Genomic DNA, 16,383 nt, shown 5'->3' with positions numbered 1-16,383 from the left:
GCATCGTAGGGAGTAGAGGTAGCAAGTGATTTCCATTCAACTGTAGCTAAAGTTCATCTCTCTTGTAGCAGAAATCAGTAGTTAGACTCTAGAGTAGAGGTCAACTGCGATTGACGCATTTAGACTAGGATAGTGACCACATTTTGCAGGATAGTAGCCTTGAAGATTGGCCCAGGTGTATGCCAGACAACCAAGATTGATCTGTATCCATGGGGAGTAGAGGTAGCTAGCAATTTGTATCCTTAGTCAATTGATGATTGTTTGAGGCCCTGATAAAGGAAGCTCAAACTAGTAGCTGTATGCCCTGATTAGGGTTATAACCGGAGGCCTTAAGATAGGTCTAAGAAATTTAAGCCCATGTACTAGGTGCTCTCCATCTTTGAGAGCTATCAAGGTATTTTTACCTAGTGCTTGGGTCAGGAGTTCCATGTTTCCGTTCACCACGGGAATTCATTAAGTCAGACCTTTCACCCCTGGCTGGTGGACGGAACAACTGTCACCGTATTAGCAAATAATACGTGTCCTTTCTGCAGTAGAATTGAACGGCAAATGGCCGGTCGTTATATCCCCTTGAAAGTAGGACTTCCACGCATGACGCCAGCACCCTTGTCAGCACTTTTCAATGGACGTAGGAATTGTCGATTTCGCCGATATTACTTTGTCGTGGCCTCACACACCACATCGTATGAATGGCCTGATTCCAAGACGCCTGTGATAGTGCTATGGGCATCCCACGCTTTGCTGATCCGTGATTGTTGCCCTCTCCAAGTTGAACGTCGAGTAGCAGGACTTGAACTTTCTAGCCCAGCTGTGCATCTCGGTTGGCGTGACCTCCCACTAAAAATGTTCCAGCTGCAAAGCATTCTGAACCCGGTATGATCCAGACGGCCAGTGGATGTTGCGGTGCCTTTGACATCGCAGCTGGAATAATGTGGGCCAATTTGAGGCCCCCAACAAGCGTTAGGTGCATGACAGATATGTATCCATCATGGTATCCATGTTAGCCGAACACTCCGGCTCTAATATCGGAAACAATCAGCCAGAGTAGGGTACAACTCTGACACTCTGTCGAAATGCGACCATAATTGACCCAAAACCTTGGTCAACTCGTTGGCCGACTCCTCTCCGGGGTTGGCCCCCGCAAACGTGATAACTTGGCCGCACTCTTGACAGCCCTGGTGAAGTGGCCCTTGTGGGCCGTAATGGGGCCCCTTAACCTCGATTCTTGGGTGTCTATGGCGGCCGCCCCTTGGTCCACCGGGGTTGCCATCACTCAAGCACCCAACAAAGTTAACAAAAGTTTGGAAGTTGCGAAAAATGCTCAGATTTCCGCAACACTTGCATCTTTGGAATCAATTATTCCACCCACTCACGACTCATCGTACGTTTTATCATGGACTCGGCTAAAAAATCACTGATCTCAAGGAGGAGCGTCTTCTCACGGCATTTCAACGCTTGTGACTCCACTTTCCCGATACTGGTATTTCTAGTTTCCTTTTTCCAATACCCGTTCTACCACTTTTCTTTCCGACTCCATCTTGAATAAACGTTCTTTTTGATATCTCAAGAGATTACTTCCATAACTGCCTCTGCCATGTTAAATTGGTGTCTCAATTATTAGTTTTCTGATGTGCCAAATTTTCAAAAAATCATTCCAATCCCCAGGGATTCATTTTCTTCGCGCATCTGATCTCCCCCAAAATGGCCTGATCATTTGTTTTTGAAAGATGCACGAAACATTCAAAGCTTTAAATCTGAGGTTAATGCAATCATTCTGAATTCTGAATATCTCTTGAAGCGTCTAATGTGGTTTAATTGGGGCTTCATCACGTTATCTTTTGCGTCGTAGCTCCCGTGAAGCCAGAGACCCTGAACGCTTATGCTATCCTTAAATTGACCTCACATTCTCATTTCAATTGTGCTTAGTTTTCGTGATGTATTTCAATCTCCGAAAGGGGTCATGTTCTAACTGTCTTTGATGTAACTTTCTGTACCTGCGATTATAGCTGATGAACGAAAAAGGTTGGTTGGAGAGCGGTTAGAAAATGAGCATGGTGGAAGACATGTCGGTGTGGTATCATATTTCGTGCTGAATTATTCAATATGGGGAATTCATCGTTTCACGACTTAATTGACTCTTTTGTCATGTTCTCATTGGGAGCGTATTGAGATTACCTAGTTATTTCTTGACTAGATCGGGTATACATGTAGACTGATTAGATTGAAAGGTGCGAGCATGAGTATAAAATCACACCATCTCCCTTTTCGGGGGAGAAATGTGCAAATCCATACGGGGTCACGGGCCAACCAACAGGCATCAGGGCTCGACCATCAGGCTTCGTGATGCCCAATTGGTTAAGCCGTGATGCCCGGTTGGTCAAGCTGTGATATTTTTCTTATTATAGAATTTTTTATTTTATAAAATCATCGTTTCTTATTCAAACAGAGTATTGATTACGCCAGTACTGGAGAGGAAAGCGCTCAGACACCTCGCCAGAAGACGTTTCAATTTTGCGGTATCTACTAATCAAGTGCTTAAACATAAAAATGGAATTCATTCAGCACTCTCTCAGCTGGAATGCATCTGATCAGGAGGCAACACATTGCTCTATAAATTATCGTTGGAAGACGTTTGAGCTTCATACTTGAAAATAACTTTTAATCTGAAAGTAGCTATTTCTGGACCTATTTTTCCTCCTCTAGAATATTCTACTTTTAGATTAGACTTTTCCGAACCTTAGAAACGTTTTTTGGCTAACATTGCAATTTAGACCTTGGATTTTAATACCTCTACTACATAAGGACTGCTTGTTTCAAAATGAGACATCTCGCGGCAAAAAAAGGAAATCAACGTTAGTAAACCCTCTGTTAACGTTTTCTTCTTTGGAAAGGAAGGGAAATAGCAATCCTAGACTTCAATTTTCGATATTACGTCAACAGTGCTGTTTTCCAACTCTCCAAGCTCTATTATGAACAATTTATCAACCTAGAAATCCTATTACTTTTGAATGAAACATTCAGCAACATCGAAAACCCAAAAAGAACTATGAATTATTGATAACATGAAAAAAATAATCACAGAAGGTTGTTACAAAAGTTGTTTTACTTCTTCAATGATATCACATTAGTGATGGCGTTTTGAGAAACCATAAGCTAGCCTCAAAATGTAACCTTGATTATTCTCACATCAAACTAAGGTGGTCTTTTTGATTGATGATAACTCATTACTTGGGAATTGGATACTGCCTTTACTTTCTATGCTTTCTGATACCATCATTCAGCTTCTGCTTAAAAGAGTCAATAGTTCCATCTATTGATATATATCTGTGGTTTATAGTACCTTGGCCATATCAACTGTCATCAAACCTTACGTTTGGATATTTCTTGAAAGCAAGTATTGAGATTGAATAAGTAGCATTGCTTTGCCAAGTTCATAAGGGAATATTTGGATTTCTGAAGTGGTTTCTTTTTTGACAAATGCCAACAAAATGAATATCCTGATACTAAAACCCTGTTGTCCCACCAAGTGTTTAAATTGCGTAGCTTATTATGGCGGCTAATATTACACAAACACCTTATGTAGCTTTTTGATTTTGTCTCTCACACGATGATTGGTGGGCTATTTTGGGTTTGCCGTGAGATTTAGCATTTGGTTGATGAATCCATGCCTTTGATATGTAGTAATAAGCTTCTCCTCCCATCCGGCGCGGTATTCAAGATTGAATTCCAAAATAACAATATACAATGATCCTTTTCCTTGCACATTTATTTGTAAGATTTCCATTTCTGTATTAACTCCTTTTCCATTTAGATTGTTGGAATTCCTTGTTTGATTTACCCTATTGACGGTTGCTAGTCGTGTACGTAATTCTACTTCACTCCAACATGTTCTTTGAAGAATTCAATAAACCTGAAGGCCATATCGAGAAAGGAAAATCCAAGAAAAAGGCCCAAACTGCCTCCAACCGCAGAAATAATTGATATCTCATCATATACGGGAACTTCTTCTTCCATTAAGGTGTCAAGTGTTTCATAGGTCATAGAAACTGAAGTTTTCTTGTTGCCGAATGGTCTAGTCTCTGAAGTGGTCGCTTCGTATGAGACAATATCGCAAGGTTTCGGGCATTTTCTAGTTAACTCCGGACTCCACATTGCGTTGCTTTGTTGAACGTAAATATTTTTTGTGTCATCAAAAGAAGTGCATATTGGTTTTTTGATCGTCAGAGCAGATTGATCTAAAATGAGAATAATTGTATAACTTGGAAAATACATTTCATGACTTCCTTACTCAAAGCCATGTCGAATATATAGGTGCAATTGAATTGCTTGCGGATATTCTCCATGAATTTGTCAATGCATTCACAATAATCCAAAGAGCTCCACGCGGTTTGACACCTTGAACCAACTTTGTTTGACCTTGAAAGTTTCCTGTGGATGCGTTTTTGGAGCCCAACCTCTTTGATGGTTCCAGGCGTTACGGAAACGACGACTTTCTTTGTATCAAACCACATCTAAAAAGGGCTCTTTATAAGAACAGTATCAGCCAAAAAATATACGTCATATCTATACCCTCCTCATATGTTCCCAAAGTAACATGATGTTTTAGCTTTTAATGATTTCATAGGAAACATATGGACGAAACATGTTCGTTTTATGACATTGGTGTTTAATTCTTTTACTCAGTTGCACCTGATTTCTGGAGGAGAACCTGGTTTAGAGAAATGCAAAACGCATCTAAAGTTTCAAATTGAAGAACATGGGTATGTTAAATGTGCAGATAGACGCTAAAAGTCTAAGATAAGTGATGTCAGCGGCATAAGAAAACTACTTAAATGTATCCAATTAGTGGAGCATGCACCAATTCTATAAAAATATAAACGCGTTGGCCAAGAATGTTGGCATATTCAAACGAAAACGCTATAAGCTTGTGTGTATCCTTTTTATGAACCTATTGGTATAACTTTGTTCTTTTAGTAATACAGGGTGGCCCAAGTCAAGTGTTAATAACAATATTTCTCAGATTTCGCTCTTCTTTTACGAGCAAATATTTTTCGGACTCTTGTGATGAAATATTAGACCCATTAAAGAATCAAACTTTTTTTTTGTTGAAACGAACCTCAAAACCAAGCAGAAAATGCTCTTCCAACTTTTGAAAGATGGCCACTGCCGATCGGATATTTTGCGTGTTACCAAGAAAGGTTCAAGACCAATGCCCCCAGCATTCCTGGCCTAAATACTCTGCTGGACTTTTCCCACATGGTCGATTATGCAGGCCAAGGCATGTGCCAAGCCTCACAGGAGCCTGGACCATCTTAGGCGAAACCTTGACCGGGCTTAGGAAGAAATCCCACAGAAGCAAATGACGCGTGCTGTCCAAAATTTCAACCGCCATCTTCAGGCTGTGTTCAAGGTCAAGGGAGGTCATTTTGAATAATGGGTGTAAAATTCCATAGGATGAACTAAACGCAGGTATGCAGCCTATTTGATCACGTTTTTAAGTTGCTTCATGGCCACCATAAGCTGGAAAATATCTCTTACACTTGACCTGGCCCCCCCGGTATGTTTTGAGTGAACGTTTGGAAAGCATTTCAGCGCTTAAATCAAAGGTCTCACAAATTGTTGGGGCCAATGACCAACCCTAGCAGTCTAGAACCCAAACCTTGAGTCAAAATACCAATTTTCACGTTTAGCAATAGGTTGAATTGTAAATGGTTCTCAAATTTTTGTGCTTTCGGTTTGATTCAAAGGCAAAGTTAACTTTCCATTTGTCACTTTCCAGTCCCACAACACCGCCGTTCACGAGTTGATCCATGCTTTAGGAGGGACCCACGAGCAAAATCGACTTGACCGAGATGATAATTTAGTCATCCATTGGGAGAACATTGTGCCAAACTTGCCTCCAAAACACCAGTGATGCCCAAAAGCTACCGGCCTGCAAAGTGGGCGATGCCAGCTTCCAGAACTGTGTAGCAGGGACTCCTGAATCCAGGACCTTTGGGTTACCCTATGACCCCATGTCCGTTATGCACTACGGAAGAAAAAAGTAAAGACCAAAAGAGACATGCTTGTAGCTTTCGCTTTAAAAAATGGTTGCCGATTTTTAGTTTTGTCATTGATCCGGTGTCTTCAACAGCCTAGGGGTTAGGTGAGTTTAATAATGCCTGGACTATCTACATGTTAAAGTTGATGCAGATCCTGAGCTTGGCCTTTGAGATTGATCTGATGGGCTTTTCCTGCTCCACAGGGTTCAAAGTAAGGTCACTCTCACGAACTCTGAGGTCCCTCAATCAATATCTAGATGTTCTGGCTCCAATCCATGGGCTATTTGCTCTGTTGAAGATTTCTTAAGGACAAGGTCCTTGCATTCAGCACAGGAGCTGCAAGCTCTAATCGCAGGAGCTGTATGCCAATCACAGAAACCAGTCAAAATTGCACCATGGGCTGGCCAATCAATAAAGGTCCCACTTCCATCACAAGAACATCCAACTGTCACCGCACCGGTGTCAATTTTGTTCATATTTGAAACGCATGCTCACGCAGAGTGAATCAAATGTAAATTTGCATTTAAACACATGTATTCGGCTAAGGAGTAGCTGGTCATTGATTAAATGTACGCAATTCTTACGGGTATAATTGACGTTAATTAATTTGAAAATGTATATAGGTGTAATGTTTTTTTAAACAATTACATTGAACGAAGTCAAAGGGGTTATATTAAAGAAGGGCATTAAGGGACGTTCAAATGTGTGATCCCCAAACACACAGTTCAATGATGGCTTCAACTTCGATGCCCGCGCCGGGACTCGAACCGGTATCAACAACCTAACACCATTATCGCCCTTACCAACTGAGCCACGAGAGCAACTGATAATCTGATAGAAGTTAAAAGGCGCTAAACTTAGAAAGTCCTTGTGTCTTATCTGAGTAGTTCTCGCAAAGGCTTCAGCCGCCGCCTTAGCTTCTCGAAGTGTTTGTGAAGTCCTCAACTCCTTTGAGGCATTCCAGACTTTATACATGTTGGAAACCATGCAGTCGGCCGCCAATGGGAGGGGAGGGGAAATGCTACCATTGTCCATAGCTCTGGTGTTTCGACGAGGATTGGGACCAAAGTGATCGAAATCAGCGCCAAAAAGCAGCCTGCCCAAGGGATTTCTAGAGCCACCTGGACCATCACAGCTGAACTTTGCCTTGAGCATCGATCTATCATAACAAGATACGCTCTCCCTGCAAGTGAAACCTTTTGCTTGATGTCATTAATGATGTCGGGACAGAAGTACATCCAACAAGCTTAGGCTTTTGTTCGCCAAAGGCCTCTATCCTTCTTATGATATTTGAAGATTCTTTAATTTGGATGGGAATAACAAAGTGCGCATGTACGGAGCTTTAAAACAGGCCTCAGGTTTCAGCATTGTATGATTGAGGCGGAGGAGGCTTACGATGGTATCTCACTGGTTACTCGAAATCAAGTGTAGGTTTATTGGACCAGCAGAACAAAGAATACCGTGAAGGAGAAAGGAGGCAGACATGAGAATATAACATCTCTCCCCTCAAGACGGAGTTGCGGTTTTTTTTCTTTTTCCGCGTCCAATCTCATCGGCTACCCTGATACCATAATTAGCTGACGCCCAGAACAATCAAAACAGCATATCCACGTGGTCCTTCGCCCCAATACCAAAACAAGAAAAGGAAAACATAGCAATAAGAAACATCAGGAGAACCTTTGACATATCCGGATCATCCAATGACCACAGGTGGTAAATCAACTTGCACGCCATGGCGATGGAGACGAGGACTTCGTCGTCGCGGAGAGGGTAGGTTTTCCGAACCGGTGACTGCTGTTGTGGACGTTGGAGTTGAGGTTCGCGACACTAGGCGAAGAAAGCGGCGATTGCGACGGAAAGTCCCGCCTGGGGTTTCGATGAGGTACGATTGTCCATGAGGAAGACGCTTGATTACCTTCGCCCCCAGCGACCAATTCTTATCAATCACTGACTGATACATGACGTTATCTCCAGGCGAGAGTGGAACCAAATCAAGTCCACCAGCATACTCAGCCGCATTATCACGTCCCACCTGGCGACTCGTGGCAAATTCAGAATGAATTGAGGAAACAGTGACAGCTCGGGCATCAGGCAGATTTCCCCAAAGATGACGGCCAAAGAAGCCGTAAGACGGACTAAATCCATCAGAACGAGGAGTAGATTGCCAAGCAGACAAAGCCTCGCGGAAATTGGATTCATTAGAATTGACTTTCTTGAGCAAGTACTTCATGGATTTGACGGCTGACTCGGCTAAACCATTGCTCCGAGGGTTGTAAGGTGACGATGTGTCATGTCAAATATAATGTTTTTCACAAAACTCTTCAAATTGAGACTGAAAATGAGGGACATTATCACTCTTCAGCCACTTGGGAAAACCAAACTCGTAAAACCACGATAGAAGAATCCCGCAAATGGCGGACGTGCTCAAACTTTTCAGTCGCGCCACAAATGGATATCCGCTAAAATGGTCAACTAACAAGAGAAAATAGTTTCCTTCCACTTCAAAAAGGTCCAGTGAAACCTTTTCCATTGGATATGACGCACTCTCCTGCTGAATTGGTTCCGGGGATTGGGATGGTAGTAACGCCAGACAAGCAAAGCACCCTGCAATCGCTAGTTTGATCTCGTTGGCCATCCCAGGCCATGCATAAAGTTGACGGGCCAATGTACAAGTTTTCGATATTCCCAAATGTAATTTGTGAAGGCAAGAGATTAGTGCTGAACGTGCAGGACCCGGAACAATGAGACGACAGCCGTTCAAAATGATGTCTCCCTCAACCCAAAGATTGCTAAACATTGATGTAAATGAATTAAGATCAGATGATAACGATCCCTTTCTGATGCAATCCAGCAATTCTCTGTACTCTTTGTCCACGTTATCCAAAACGAGGGAGAAGGAAGGCTCTGCCATATCGATAGCCCAGCAAATAGCCACATCCAAACTTGAATCGGAGAGAAAAAAACGGTACTCAACTGACAGCATCAACTATGCAGTGGACCTTCCCCGCCGACCATTCTAACGAAAATGTGTAAGCTATTAAGCTTTCACGAATCCTCTGGAGTCGATCATTGGCAAGCGCAGCCAGAGGTTTCTCAAACACCCTGAGAAGTGGTCGATGATCAGTAATGACTTTAAATCCTCGTAATCCATGAAAGTAGAAATCGCATTGCTGTATAGCCCACATCACCGCAGAACATTCCAACTCTATGGTTGCGTAATTTTTCTGAGCAGGAGAAAGAGACCGTGAACCACACTGGACAAGTCAAGGACGACCCATGCGATCCCTCTGGATTAGGGCATATCCCAAACCGTAAAGACGCGAGGCATTTGTCAAAAGTTCGGTCTTGAGATTGGGATCAAAGGGTGCCACCACTTTAGAGGAGCAAAGAATTTCCTTAGTCCGCTGGAATTCAACATCATGAGCCTCGAGCCAGACGAAGGCATTCTGTTTTTTAAGGAGTTCCCTCATAGCAACTGTGGACTGAGCCAGATAAGGTAAGAAAGATCCAAGTTGATTGGCAAGACCCAGAAACGATCTCAACTCGCTTATGTTCTTAGGAGTTGGGAATTCCCGAATCGATGACAACTTGGACGGATCGGGCCGAACCCCATCAGGACTTACAACGAATCCTGCAAATACCATTGTTTGTCCAATAGCTAACTTATCAAGGGACAAGTGAATACCTGCCTTACGGCAAGGATCCAAGACAATGCGTAAGCGCAAAAACAATTCCCCACTGGTTGGCGCCTGGACCAACATGTCGTCGACAATTTTCATAAGCCATGGTAAGCCCGCGATTGCTGCGTCAGTATGGTATGTTGAATTCGTCTGAACTTGAATTCAAACCCATAGGAGCCACAGCGTATCGCCATTTTCCCGATGGAAGTAGGAAGGCTGTCAAAAGAGAGCTTTCGTAATTCAACGGAAGCTGGAAGTAACCATGGATTGCATTCAGTTTGGCAAACCACCAAGAACTCGACAGCACTTGCTTTATCAGATCGTGGGCGGAGTAAAATGGATGTATTGGTTGTTTAATTGTCTTGTTAAGCTGTCTATAATCAGTGACGAGACGGACCTTCTTTCCACCCAGCTTTTCCACAAAATGAGCAGGGGATGTCCACTCTGTAGGCTCGGTGCATGGAACAATCACTTCCGCTGAAACAAGCTCCTTTACTAGCTCATCTGCTTTGGGTTTCAAATGTATTGGAATTTGTCGAGCAGTATTCACCTTGCATGGTTTGACACCAATGGACTCACCCAACTCAATATTCATCTGCGGACCCTTGATAGTTCTGGAGCAATTGCCCAATGATTTGACCAATACATCAGCATAATCACGTTGTACCCCCTCCACCGAGTCAAGCCACTCACCACTGACCTCACGGACATCGCGGACGGCTGGAAATGAGGCTGGTACGACATCAAGGGCCAAAAGGTCCTTCCAGCCCACCAACATGGGTCCCCAAATATCCGATGATACAATGGCTGAGACCTTGGCCACACGCCCACGCAACATAGCCAACTCCAGCGTGATAGAACCATCATTGGTTATGGGTGTCCCATTAGCTCCTATTAACTTGGTTGACGAGGAACGCAATCCCACATTGGATGGGACCAGATACCTGGGAATGATAGTGCGCGTGGCCCCCGTATTGGCAATCGCATCCACACTTAACTTCCCACCATTGCCGAAATCACAGCTAAGTGATAGGGTTGGACGCTCCCGAGAACACCCCGTGACAACTTCCGTTATCACTGCCACTTTATCAGGAGAACTGCTGAACCGACTCCGATCACAATGATGTGGTGTTACGTCTCGAAATCGATCTCGGCCTTGAACACTATCCTCAGAAGTGCTTTGCCCACGTGTAAAAGAACCTTGTCTATCGGCATTGGTATATCGCTCTTTCGATCCCCTATCGGACGATCTGCCACGATCTTGACGGCGACGACACAAATGTGTGAGATGACCCGGATTCCCACATTCATGGCACGTGAGTTCTCGAACAAGACACTGATGAGGAGGATGTCCCAGGCATCCACACCCCTTGCACTCGAGAGCTACATTTGCTACATTGTGAGGTGGTATGGCCTGGTCCCTTATTACTCAAGCCGCCTCGAAAGAGATCACCGTGTTCAAGACCTTAGCTAAGGTGGGATCCGGAATCTCGAGCAATTTCAAAAACAACCACGATTCGTGTTTGCAAGATAAAATAAGCTCAAACATGTGGTGTTCCTTCACGGTGAGTTTGTCAAGCTCTGCAACGTCTCCAATTTGACGCAACTGGTGATAAAAATCCGTCAGAGTTTGTGAGGGTCTCTTTACACATTGCTTCCAGGCAAGTCGTCTACCAAAAAGAGGATATATTTCCAAAAACCGTTGCTCCACGAGCTCAATGCAATCCTCAATGGTGTAGTGAGACCGGATCCGCCCTATGATGGTCAGAAGCAACTCTCCCTCAATCCTTGTCAAGAAGTATGAGCGCTGTTCCCTCAGTTCCAACACCTCCGTGTGTGATGCTACGAAGTAAGAACGGAACTTTTCGACCCACGCTCGCATTTCTGGAGGACTTGATTCCAATGTCAGAATGGGGGGATGTAAATCACTTGCCACCCGGCAGGACGGTGCTGGGCTCTGGAACGCTGCGGACATCCCACTCGGTTGCCCCCCTCGTTTCAAGATCGACGCCGTCGTATTGGCTGCAACGCCAAGTTGAGTCATGAGGTCTTCCATAACGTCTTCTTGTTCCAATGCCAACTTGCTGTCGTCAATGACAAACTCATCATAAATTTCCGCAATTTTTTTCGACCTGATTTTGAAGATCTTTGAAAATGGACCGCACCATTTCCTCATCAATTTCCTCGCCTGCCGCTATGCCGTCCAATAATCTCCTACTTCTCGTAAAATGACCTTTATGCGTACGAACCGACGCTAAATTGGTCGCCATGGCTGTGAATTTGGTCTAGCCTCACTCCTTGATAGACAATGGCTGCCTTTCGCCCGACACCAAGCCTCAACGTAGACGTCACAAATTACAACCGAACCGACGGGGAAAGTCGGAGTAGGAGCGATGTTCTTCCGATATCACGGTTTACTTCCACTGCGCCATGTATGATTGAGGCGGCGGAGGCTTACGTGGTATCTCACTGGTTACTCGAAATCAAGTGTAGGTTTGTTGGACCAGAAGAACAAAGAATACCGCGAAGGAGAAAGAAGGCAGTCATGAGAATATAACAAGCATGAACAACTGAATTATAGCTAGGCTAGGGTGATGATCCCCCGGCGGCCATCTCCATCAGTAAGGCCGTGGTCAAATTTTGAAATATGGCTTATGAAATACTTCCCTTGGTTACACCTATGGATTGAATGTTGTTCCAGATGAATTTTCTTAGATTTAACATAACTTTAAAGTATTTTAGCTTTGGCAGGGGCTGATTTCATTGCCATGAAATTCACTTCTCTTTGGCTTGTTTGGGCCTCTTGAGGCTGGCACAAGGTTCATTCCATAGAAACAATGTGGGTTTGAGTGGCTCTGGAAAGCATTGTCACTTAAAACTTCGATGACTTTTAAACGATGTCACTTCTCCCGATAAATTTGCACAACCAGATTGTGCTCCATTACGAACTGCTAACTTGTTGCCTTGCATGGCACTGCCTCACTTCTCATTTGATTGTTTTTAGTTCACTGAAGTGCCTAGTTTTCAAGGGCCAGAGTCACTAAATACAGATCTTTCGAAGAGAGGCTCTGATTGCCTATTGAATAATTCGTTTCCAAAAACTAGCCATGTTATATTTAAAAATGGTGCCAAAACATTTGAAAATAGTTTGTCATGCTTGAGCTCAACCATTGGGCATTATTTCATTTTACTCATTGTTTCTACCTACTCTAGACTCCAACCCAAGCAACAATCCGTAATCCAGTACCTAGTGGACGGGCTGGTGAAATCATGCCAAAATGAGTTCTGGGTCTTGAAAGGGTAAGCAGAAGATCCATGAAACAAAATCAAACAGGAAAACCCTATGCGAACCCAGTGATGTGATGAATCAACCCTCGGGTTCAGCGCCTTTTGTTTTGTTTTAATTGACGCCTCTCGGGGTGCCCATAAAACGAAACCTCCTCCACTCAATCCCGGACTTGTTTCATCTTATCACCAGGTTCGCAAATGGCTTTTTAGCAAGGTGTATGGAATTTTTTTTTCCGAAGGCTGGGTTCAAACCAACCCCTCTGGAGAAATGTATCAAGCCTCTTCTATCAGATGCGCTAGAACACTCGGCTACCATAGTTCCTTTAAAAATGATTGAGCTACTTAAAAAATATATGAGCCAAAAGCAATCAGGTTATTTGAATTAGCAACCTTAAAATTGAGATGCAGGCTCATGGGTAAGTTATTAATAGTCAAAAAGTGCTACTTCATCTGACCCAAAAACCAACCCCGGACCATTTTCAGGAGTAGTGGATGGGAAGTTTGTGTGCTGGCAGATTGGTTATATTAGTAGTTTAGACTCAAATCAATAGCATATTCAGGCCATGGGAGTACAGAAAAGCGGAAAAAAAGAAATCATAACAACCCTAACTAATCCCAATTGCCTAAACTGCTCAGACTGCCCATGACACTCTTCTTACCACTGACAGTAAGAACATAAAGGAATAACTGAAACCCATCAAAGCCATCCCTATTTGCGGCTAACTTTTTAATAAGATTTTTTCTTTACATTTACCAACAGCTGATACAAAGGTCTGATAGGAAATAACGAAAATTTGCAAATTGATATGCATACTTTTGCCATTTGGGTCCATATCTAAAGAATTCTTGCCTATTTTAGGTGCATATATTGGGGTAAAGACTTGCATATTTCCCCGTCTCTAGTAATCGACCTTGGAAAATTAGAACGTTTGAAAATGCCAAGTTCTTATATATCGAACAAGAGAGTTCACGTCCACCCGTTTCGGGGGTCCCTGGCTGATAAAACAGCAAAAATATCATTTATGCATTGGTATACTGTAGGATGTTGCTGCATGATTATTACGCCATCATTTGATTTAACTCACGTGATTCACCAAAAAGATTTCGCTGCCCCGATCATGTAGAATAAGTCTGAATCGTCCATAGCCAACGCCAAGTACATTTTTGAACTTGATGACCAACTTCGAAGTCAACTTGATTGGGATGGAATCGACAAGAAAAGTAAAACATTTACCTGCATTTGTACGTACAACCTAGGGTAAAAAGACATTCATCAGAACATTAATATAATGATTATTTACCTTTAGACAAGGATATGTGTTGTCTTAAATCTATTAACACGCATTTTTTTCGAGGCCACCAATATTCAATAAATGAAAAGAATCATATTGGGCCTTTTTCGTATCAAAGCACATAAAAACATCTAAAATAAAAAACTTCCTCCACTGAACCATGCACCTTTTTTTCATCTTATCACAAAGTTCGCAAATAGCTAGATTCCATTTGAGCAACTACTAAGGGTGCCTTTTCACTAGGATGGAAAGCAGAGATTGAATCCGGTTTAAGGATTGAAGGAGGACTAACGGTGGGGCAAGTTTTGCTATATCGCGCTACTTTTCTCAAAAAGTAACGGTAAATGAACGATTTTTTAGTCCTCCCGTTACCATAACTTTCTTTTTTTATTTAACATGCAATTTTCCTTTGATTCTCTCTCATATGCAATGATTTACTCCTGCGATTGTATATTTGATTCCATCAGTGGCAAGTAAATCATTACATATGAGAGAGAATCAAAGGAAAATTGCATGTTAAGTAAAAAAGAAAGTAATGGTAACGGGAGGGCTAAAAAATCGTTCATTTATCTCAGAATTCTTCCATGGCCTTAATATTGACGCAATCAAGGGAAAGGCCCATGAAAAAACCTGATTTCGTTTCAGACGCTCCAGAAGAAGAGGTTGCGCAAATGAACCGTCATTTTGTTACTCACTTGGTATGAAGCGAAAATGCAAGAAATGTTATTCTTTTGTAAGCAAAATGTTAAAATCAAATTTGCCTTTCATTCATGGGGAGGTGTGATATATTCAGTATGTTTTCCCGCCCTCATGCCTCCTGTCTCCAGTTTCCCTCATCCGTGCTGATTGCTACCTACACAATATCACAGTAGCATTGAGCCAATTTGATAGTTCGTTCACTGAATTACACCAAACATGTTCATTTTGTTGGGTTGTGTAACGGACCTCACTCTTAATCATTCGATTATTGAAAATCCAATGTGCCGATGGTGTGAGTTGACTGTGATATTTGTCTTACTTCTCCCTCCCAAAAATGACCAAAATCAGGTTGCCGGACCACAATTTACCTTGAATTTCCTTCACTTGACATCATACTTACGTACTGAGGGTCACTTGTGATTTCATATGCTCTTCTGGGAGGGCGCAAATTGACGAACGCTTTCTTATTCAACTAAAGCCGAACTTTTGTGAAGAATAGCTATTTATTCAATTGTGGGGGCATTGTTTGCATGTGGTTCTTAAAAGTGAGGCTTGAAGAAAGTCGACAAGGTCAAGACACCTTGGATGCGATCACTATTTCATTCTGTTGAGTTTGAAGAAAAGAGCGAGCTTGCCCCACTTTCTCTTTACACGAGAGGGTGTGAATAGCGAACGCATTCAAGGTTGACTTTTTGAGATCGACTTTTTGAGATCCGAACTTAAATAAACTGCATGTAACGAACGCCGCCAATATTGAATACATGGTTTTCTTTTTCAAGAACAGGTTTTCAAGGTATGCATTTCCCTCGAAACCACTCGAAGCCAAATTTGAATAGAGAATGTCTATTTTCTTTTCTGGAAGTGTCTGAAAACTTAGATTCTGGCTACTCGTAAACAGTGCGCCATGAAATAAGGTTCTAAAGGTGGCGATTGGTCTCCTCTGCGTGCTGGAGATGGAACTTTATACCGCTGAAAACCCGGTCTTTGTAAAAGAAAAATGCATGCGGTTCAATAAAAGTTCTGTTTCCCCCACCCCACCGTCTCTGTCCAGTGCTGACGTCGTCCTTGCTCAGAGTTCATGCGGTATGAAAATTCACTGGCCGAAGTGGTGAGCAGAAGCTCATTCTGGGTAACGTCCAAGCCTCAACTCAGAGGTGCGAGCATTTGGAAACAAGCTCTCTTAATTGTTATTTATGCTTTCCTGGTGTCATCCTCCAACGGTAGAGATAACCTTTAAGTATTCCACCGATAGTGCCGTATCTTATAATTTTCATAATCCATCTTACTTTATAATATTGTTTGTCCTCCAATTTCACTTCTCTCTCAAAAAACGAAATACTGTCGAATACTTCATCAAATGAATATGTATATCGGTCAAATATA

This window comes from Tigriopus californicus, chromosome 11 (assembly GCF_007210705.1).
Source record: "Tigriopus californicus strain San Diego chromosome 11, Tcal_SD_v2.1, whole genome shotgun sequence".
NCBI classification, from domain to species: Eukaryota; Metazoa; Arthropoda; class Copepoda; order Harpacticoida; family Harpacticidae; genus Tigriopus; species Tigriopus californicus.
This window is presented reverse-complemented; position numbering follows the sequence as displayed.